Here is a 9,527-nt window from a genome sequence, read left to right as displayed (position 1 = left end):
AGGTCACAGTATAAGATCCACAGTGGGAGGGCTGGAGAGATGGCTCAGTGGTTAAGAGTGCCAACCTGCTCTTCCAGAGGTCCTGAGTTCAATTCCCAGCAACCACATGGTGGCTCACAACCATCTATAATGCGATCTGATACCCTCTGCTGCAGATAAAGCACTCATATGCAATAAATAAAATAAATCTTAAAACAAAAACAAAAAAAGGCTGGGTGTAGTGGCGCATGCCTTTAATCCCAGCACTCGGGAGGCAGAGGCTCTTGGATTACTGTGAGTTTTAGGCTAGCCTGGTCTACAAAGTGAGTCCAGGACAGCAAAGGCCACACAGAGAAACCCTGTCTCAAAAAAACCAAAAAAATTAAAACAAAACAAAACAAAAGATCCACAGTGGGTCAACTTTGGGAGAGTGCACTCCATTTGTAACAGCACAAATAGTCTCTCTCAGCCAGGGTGTGGTGGTGCAAGCCTTTAATCCCAGCACTCAGGAGGCAGAGGCAGGCGAGGATCGATGTGAGTTCAAGGCCAGCCTGGTCTACAAAGTGAGTCTAGGACAGCCAGGGCTACACAGAGAAACCCTGTCTCAAAAAAACAAAACAAACCAAACAAACAAAACAAATAGTCTCCTGTTTTCTTTTATCCCTTTCTTCTTTCTTTCCTTTTGTGTGTATATGTGACGTGTATGTGTGTCTGTGTGTATGTTTATATGTATGAATGAGGGTGTGTACATGTCATACATAAATGTGGGGGTCAGAGGACAGCCTCGGGTCCTCACCTTCCGTCTTGAGACAGGATCCCTCGCCGTGTGCTACTGCCTAAGTCAGGCTAGCTGGTTGGGAGGTGGGCTCCTTCAGCCCTGCTCTCCGTCTCCCTGCAGGGATGCTGGCATGCCAGGAACACTTATGCAAGTTCTGGGGGTTTGAATTCAGGCCCTCATGTTTGTACTGAGCCATCTCCCCAGCCCCCCAGGCTCTTTACAGTGACACTAATAGCTAAGAATGAGCTTCCAAGGAGATGAGGACAAGATCCGGGGTACAGCTGTTTCTGGGCCTGCAGGGTCCCTCAGGAGGGGTGAAAACACGAAGGGCTCCATCTGCCACCACCAGGAACTGCCCTCTAGCAAGGGTCATCTGAAAACACCACAAAATGTGGGGTGGGGGAGAACTCAGATCACAGCCCTTGCCAGCACCCCCAAACACGTAGTCACCAGAAGGGTCTACCTGTGGTTACGAGGATTATTAACAAGGCCACAGAGGAAAAAGGAGACTGACATCTTATGAAACTTCCCACAGAGGATTAAAAAAAACAAACGAACAAAATCAAAAAACCTAACTATCTTCTACCTACAAAGCTGTCAAGGTTGAGTTCCAGGTTAGCCTGGTCTACAAAGTGAGTCTGGACAGCCAAGGCTACAAAGAGAAACCATGTCTCAAAAAACAAAAACAAAACAAAACTAAACTAAACAAAAAACAGATGTTAAGGTTAAAACTGAAAACACCAAACCAGGTTCATGTAGCTGCAAAGGCCAGGACTCAGCCAGGAGGGTGAGGCCAGAAGACCACTAGGAGTTTAAGGCTAGCCTGGGCTACATAGTGAGCTCCAAGTCAGCTTGACTCAAACAGATAAAAGCAAATGACCATGACCATAGTAAATTTTATTTGGGCACAATGTTCTTAACTTTGTGTGTGTGTTTTCTGGTGCTAAGGGCCAAGCCCAGGACCCGACACATGCAGGGCAAGGGCTCTCTCCCACTCAGCTTATCCTGGGCCCTTGCTGCTGGAGATCAGAGCCTTTGACCAGTTAAGAACAAATCCTCACTGAGCTGCATCGATGGCCCTCAGCTGTTCTTTCTTACTGATCGACTTAGGTTTTGAGATGGGGTCTCAACATTTGATGCATAGCTGAGGATGACCTTGAACTCCTGACCCTCCCGCCTCCATCTCCCAAGTGTTAGGATGGGAGGCACCACTTCATAAGTGGAAATGGTAAAATGAACAACACATTCAGGCCACTGTTTGGGTTCTGTCTATCCCTCTCTGCTTTAGGGATCCCAAAATGTTGATAGAAAGACCAAACAAACATAAAACCTCAGGGCAAGATGAGAGAAGCCGGAAACAGCCTCTCTTGATCCTGGAAACCCTTGGGAAGCTAGAAATGTTTCTGGGGGGGCCTACAGAGTTAAGATGTTGGGGTCTCCAAAGGCAATGACTGTGGGACATGCATTGTCTGGAGTGAGGTGTGTCAGCATATGCCACACATAAGTCTACCAGTTGGTGAGTCCTAGAAAGTCATTGTCCTAGAAGAGAGGATGTGATTTGTACAGTTCTCTCTCTCTCTCTCTCTCTCTCTCTCTCTCTCTCTCTCTCTCTCTCTCTCTCTCCCCCTCCCCCTTATCCCTATCTTACACACACAGAAAGAGAGAGAGAGACAGACAGACAGACAGACAAAACAAGACAAGAGCAGAGAAACAGGCCAGCTGAGTTGCCTGGGAGAGGTTTAGGCCAACCAAGTTGCTTGGAAGGGACACACTCCAATCTGTTGAGCTGCCTGCAGGCTGTGCAGTGTGCACAGTGTCCCAGCTCTCTGAGCTGCCATCTATGCTGGGTGAGCTTTGGTACTGCAGCTGTCTTTGAGTCATTTTTGGCTCCTGTAAATGACCCCTCACCCACCCATATTCCTTAACCCCAATAGAAGTCACTGGCTAACTAAGTTGAACGTCAGAAGTATCCACACTTTGCTCTATCATGGGATCCCTACATGGGGTGAATAGATATGTATATTGTGTCTCCCCAGAAAAAGTTTTGTCACACAACCAGCAGTGTAGCAAGCTGAGGCACCATGAACAGGGTGATGCTAGGTCTCAGAACCTAGAGTTCCCTGTAAGCTATAGTGGCCATCCAAGAGGCATGAGTATGCGGACAAAGGGTGACTCCCAGGACCTCAGGAAGCAGGTAGCCCAGTGCCTGGAGTGTTGTGGGACCTCCTTGTTGAATGCTGCTCCTTCTGTGGGGCCACTGGCTGGCTGTTGGCACGTACAGACGCCCTGGGAAGGGGTAACGGCGTGACTGGGTGGTGGCCAGGTGGCTTAGTGAGGATAGCAATGATGAAGTGATTCTGACCTCCCACCTGCTCACTTCATGTTGATTGTTTTTACTTACTTTGAGGACCAAGGAACATTTAATGGCTTGTCCACGGCCAGCCCCAGCTAAGACCACAAGTCCTGTCTGATAAGGGATGGAGTTGTCTTTGGTCCACAGACACAGGACACTTAGAAGCACTTAATTTGCAGCACATAGGTTTTGTGCTTCGGTGCACACATGTGTGTAGATGCGTAGAGACTGTCTATCTCAAGCCCTATCCATTTTGGGTTTTTTTTTTTTAAGACAGGGCCTCTCTATGGAGACCATGCTGTCCTGGAGTTCACGGAGATCCTCTTGTCTCTGCCTCTTGGGTGCTGAGATTAAAGGTGTGCACCCTCATGCCCAGCCTCTATCTTTGCTCCTTACATTTTCTTTTTGTTTTGTCTTGTTTTCTCTGTGTAGTCTTGACTGTCCTGGACTCACTTTGTAGACCAGGCTGGCCTTGAACTCACAGCAATCCACCTGCCTCTGCCTCCCGAGTTCTGGGATTAAAGGTGTGCGCCACCACTGCCCAGCATTCCTTACATTTTCATTTACGTCTGAGGAGGTTACATGTACTACCGCATATGTGTGAAGTTCAGAGGGACAACTTGAGGGACCTGGTTCTCTCCTTCTACCCTGTCAGTTCAGGGAACCAAACTCAGGTTGTCAAGCGTGATGGCAAGTGCCTTGACCTGCTGAACCACCTCGACATCCCTCTAGCTTTGAGATTGGAACTGAAGGGCTAATGCCAAGAAGCAGATGGGTCAGGAGTTTACCCCAGGAGGTGTATACCAAGCCTTGGTTTCCTCAGACAAGTCAGCAAGTTGCTCCTTGTGATCAGGGGAGAAAGGGTTAGCATTCATGAGCTTGAGTGTTGTACCAATAAACTGCTAGAGTTAAATGCGCCGGGCACTGGCTTCCTCTACTGGATGTTGACACAGGGTCCAGGATGGGCTCCCCTGGTCTCACACTTGCCTCATCTCTGGTGGCCTCTTCTGTTTCACCCCCTTCCTCCACTTGCTTACGCCTGTATCTGACCATGAGCTCTGATGAGCTCTTTTGTAAACCTTTATTATTCTTGATGCTCTAAAACATCCAAGTGTACCCAGAACAGACACACTGCCCCAGGGACGCCAACACTTCGCCTACACACATTACAGGACACTCCTTGGAACACAGAAATAGTCCCTGAGAAACACTAACATCGTTGGTCCCATCTGATGTCTGTGGCTGTTCTTCTGACCCATGGGTGGGTGGTGTGTGTGTGTGTGTGTGTATGTGTGTGTTTCTGTTCAAGCCTTGCTATAGCTTGGCTCTGAACTGTCCTTCACAGGCCCATGTGGTAGAGGCTTGGCCCCTGGCTAGTGCTAGTGGGAGACGGTGAAACCTTTAAGAGGTGAGGGCTGTTGGGGAGTCCTTGGGTCATTGTGGGAGGCAGGGCGGTGGGAGGGGCGGGGAAGGTGATTCCTTGAAGAAAGCAGTGTGGCTGCTGAATCCTTCAACTTTTTCTGTCTCCTGACTTGTTGGGACCCCACTGCTTCCTATTTCACCCGAGGCTGGGAACCAACAGGGACCGAACCCTCCAAAACCCTGCACACATAAGAACCTTTTTCCTCCATGTCAGCCGATTATCGGTTATTAACTTTCCATCTGTCGTGATGCAAGGGTGGTGGACACGGGCTCCCCACCAGGATCGCTGGCCCCATCCTTCCACCTGATTCTGACTTGTAGAACACAAGCTGAGGACCAGTGGAGGTCAGAGCTTGTCGGGATGGATGGGGCAGCAGTGTCCCTGCACTGACGCAGAATAGCCACACCCACGGAACCATGGCCAGCACCCTGGTCCCGAAGGAGTAAAGTGGGGCCATCCGCACTGAGTCTCTGTGGAGGACCCAGGCAAATATTTCCCCAGTTCCTCTCAAGCCCCACAGTAATCTCATGAAGTGATGCCGTTGCTACGATTCCTGTTTCACTGTGAACCACTCAGGAGCCTCCCAAAGACAGCCCAGCTGAAATGGCTGACAGAACAGTCACCCCATCTGAGAAGGTGGATTTCCCCACGCTGTGGGGAATCTGCCCTTAATTGCACGGCTGGGAGTGATCAAACAAGTTCTATCACATACCAACAACCAGTCTCCCCTGGCTCTTTGAAGATGCCACAAGCACTTCCTGGCAATGGGCTGAAGGCAGGGAGCGAGGGACAGGAGAGAGGCCTGGGGTCTTATGCCCAGACAGCATAGTTAGTGGTATCTGAACCTTTGTTGTTTTTTTTTTTACCTTAGATCCCCCTCACAGTGCTGAGCACAAACTCCTCAGATACATTTTGTTTTCCAACCGGAAAACCATATAGTTTGTGAGCCCATACCAGGCCAGGCATGGATGCAGACATTTTGGACATGTATTTTGAACTGGTGGATTTGGCTACCCTAGAACTTAGTTATAGAGGCCAAGGGGATTCTGAAGACTAACACCTAAGCAAGACAGGAGCCAGACCAGAGAGTCAAACCTGGCATCGTTGCCTTTGTCAAGTGACCTGGCACCCTGGTATTTCCAGAGAGCTGGGGGAAAGTGGGGGTGGCAAACATGCTATAAATAAAAGCTAATGGTACTGACTTACCCTATAAAACAGGGCACAAACACTCTTTTGGCCATGACAGCACTGCCATAGCCAGAGCGGAAAGGCCGGGCCTGCTGACACAGTGGTGGCCACTTTGAGCTCAGGTGGACATGGTGTTTGGGGACAGCAACTCAGAGGCCATGACAAAGCCTGTGCTGAATAGACTGTGGCAGCCTCCCTTGTAGACGCAGGGTGGCCTTAGAGGGGGGACTATAGTTTTGGAGGCTTGAGTTCTACTCTTGTCCTGTCGTTTCCTGGGAGTGTGATGACCAGCAAGTTAATTAAAGACTCAGCGTAGATGGGAAGGGTGCTGCCTGCTGGAGTCTAGAACATGTTCCCAAGGCCTTTGATATCCATCCTTTGAAGAGGTAGAGCCTAATTCTTCCCCTTCGGTGTTGGCTGGAGTCAGTGGCTATCTTCTAACTGACAGAATAAAAACCAGAGTGACGGGCTGGAGAGATGGCTCAGAAGTTAAGGGCACTGACTGCTCCTCCAGAGGTCTTGAGTTCAATTCCCAGCAACCGCATAGTGGCTCACAACTATGTATAATGTAATCTGATGGCCTCTTCTGGCCTATGCACACAGAGCACTATATTCATAATAAAAATAAATAAATCCGGGGCTGGAGCGATGGCTCATCAGTTAAGAGCACTGACTGCTCCTCCAGAGGTCATGAGTTCAATTCCTGGCAACCACATGGTGGCTCACAACCATCTATAATGAGATCTGATGCCCTCCTCTGGTCTGCAGATGTACATACAGGCAGAGCACTATATACATAATAATAAATAATAAAAATTTAAAAATAATAAATAAATCCTTTAAAAAAAGAGTATCCAGGACAGCCAAGGCTACACAGAGAAACCCTGTCTCAAAAAAAAAAAAAAAAAAAAAAAAAGAGTAACATTGTGCGCACACAGACATTACATTGTAGCAAGCGTGCTGTGGCTCCCTGCCAACTCCCTCTCTCTCGAGATACCAGCTACTGCATCATGAAGAGAAGCCTGCTGGCCTTGAACCAAAGACCCCAGCCACTAACCCTGTGAGGTACCATCTTGATTCCTCTAGCCCCAATCAGCCTTCTGAGAGTGACTGCCTCTCATGTCAGCCTCCTGAAAAACGTGGAGCCAGCTCAGCAGCTTCTAGATTCCTGGTCCACAGAAACCATAAAACAATAAGAGTTCATTATCTTTTTGTTTTTGTTTCCCGAGACAGAGTTTCTCTGTGTAGCCCTGGCTATCCTGGAACTTGCTCTGTAGACCAGGCTGGCCTCGAACTCATGTACATCTACTTGCCTTTGCCTCCTACCAGCGGGGACTAAAGGCCTGTGCCACCATGCTCAGCAAAAAGTCATTATCTTGCAGGGCATGGTGGCACTCGCCTTTAATGCCAGCACTCAAGAGGCAGAGGCAGGTGGATCTATGTGGGTTCGAAACCAGCCTGGTCTACAAAGTGAGTCCAGGACAGCTAAGGCTACACACACACAAAAAAACACCCTGTCTTGAAAAAACAAATAAAGGGCTGGAGAAATGGCTCAGAGGTTAAGAGCACTGACTGTTCTTCCAGAGGTCCTGAGTTCAATTCCCAGCAACCACATGGTGGCTCACAACCATCTATGATGTAACCTGATGCCCTCTTCTGGCCTGAGGTGTACATGTAGACCACTGTATAAATAATCAATAAATCTTTTTTTTTTTGAAGATGTATTTATTTATTATGTATACAGCATTCTGCCTGCAGGCCAGAAGAGATGGTTGTGAGCCACCATGTGGTTGCTGGGAACTGAACTCATGACCTTTGGAAGAGCAGTCAGTGCTCTTAACCTCTGAGCCATCTCTCCAGCCCCCAATAAATCTTAAAAAAAAAAAAAAAGAAAGAAAGAAAAACCAAATAATAATATAATAATAATTATTATTGGTATTGTTGGTATTGTTGTTGTTATTATTATTATTATTATTATTATTATTATTATTATTATTATTATATAAAAATCAGTATCTTCCACTAACATATCTTGGGGGATAGTTTGTTATGAAGCAACAGATAGTGGATATGCCCATCTCGGAGTGTCTTTCTGTACTTACTGAGGTAATGTGCACAAAGCACTCTGCTTCTCAGTCCTTCCCACTCAGAAATCTCAGCTACCCCTTCCTCACGTGGGCTGAGGCTTGGCTGTGGGCTGTGCTTACCCAGGGGCCATTCCTCTAGACACTTTCCCTTCCTTTCTCTCAGCGTATCTCCTGGCTTTGCCCACCAAGCATCCTGGCACATGGGGAGGCCTCCTCTCTCTTTTAAACGAAGGATCAAAGAAATTAACCTGTATCCCATGCCCTCATCGTGTACAACCTCCTTGTTTGAGCTTGTCTTCAAACCAGAGCCAGGATGCGATGTCCAAGATGGAAATCAGCATGCCACTTCTTCCTCAAAATAACCAATGGAGTCCCTTCTGTTGAGTTACCACAGCTATAGGACCACACTGTATGGCTCCCCCGACATTTTCCGCCTTTTTTTTTTGTTTTTTGTTTTTTGGAGTTTTTTTTTGTTTTTTGTTTTTTGTTTGGTTTGTTTTTCGAGATAGGGTCTCTCTGTGTAGCCTTGACTGTCCTGGACTCGCTTTGTAGACCAGGCTGGCCTCGAACTCACAGCGATCCACCTGCCTCTGTCTCCCGAGTGCTGGGATTAAAGGCGTGTGCCACCTCCACTGCCTGGCTCCCCCGACACTTTCATAGTCTTTCTTTCTTTTTACTTATTTATTTATTTTGGTTTTTGGAGACAGGGTTTCTCTGTGTATATCTTTGGCTGGCCTGGACTCACTTTGTAGACCAGGCTGGCCTCAAATTCCCATCGATCCACCTGCCTCTGCTTCCCAAGTGCTGGGATTAAAGGCGTGCGTCGCCACACCCCACTGCCTTTCATATTCTTCTCCAAGACTCTTAAACATGTCAGACCATAACGTCTCTCCCACATAAAACAGCCTTTCATCAGATCTTACTGTTGTTCAAATCACTCTCACTTTTTCAGAACCCCACACTGGGTCCTCTCTGCCATATGATTTGATAATTTTTATCACCAGCTAAGCCATCCCATCATCATATCTACCAGCATTAAAGACTGCTTAGAAGTAAAATTTAGGATTAAAAATATGTTTACCACAGGAGCCCGGAGGGTGCTAGGATACCACAAGCACTCTGTGAACGTTTTGGGGCCAGTCAGTTTGAGTTCTCTTGTGAAAGTGCTGGAGGCAGCTGTCTCCTTGGTGGACCTCCTGAAAAGAGTTTTCCTGTAAAGAAAGTAAGGTGTCCTGGAGTTACATGTAGCCCATGGCAACAGGCTGGATCTACCTGGAAGCTTTGCCAGGGTGTGGGTTTTTTGTTTTTGGTTTTTTGAGACAGGGTTTCTTTGTGCAGCCCTGTCTATCCTAGATTTTGTAAAAGAGGCTGGCCTCGAACTCACAAAGACCCGCCTGCTTCTGCCTCCTGCGTGCTGGGATCACAGGTGTGAACGGCCTTTGCCAGGTTTTGGAATGAAGGCTAGGAATATGATTCTGCAGCATGACTTCCGTGGTGTCACTTCCATCGTGGTGACTCAGGGTAATAAGGGGAACTTGAAACAGACAGAAGAACATCAAAACAAGCCGGGCGTGGTAGTTAATACATGCCCTTAATCCCAGGAGGATTGCTGTGCGTTCGAGGCCAGCCTGGTCTACAAATCGAGCCTAGATTAGCCAAGGCTACACAGAGAAAGCCTGTCTCAAAAAAAAAAAAAAAAAAAAAAAGAAAGAAAAAAAA

This window comes from Acomys russatus, chromosome 25 (genome assembly GCF_903995435.1).
Source record: "Acomys russatus chromosome 25, mAcoRus1.1, whole genome shotgun sequence".
In the NCBI taxonomy this organism is placed as follows: domain Eukaryota; kingdom Metazoa; phylum Chordata; class Mammalia; order Rodentia; family Muridae; genus Acomys; species Acomys russatus.
The sequence above is the reverse complement of the archived record's forward strand: the minus strand, read 5'-3'. Positions refer to the sequence as shown.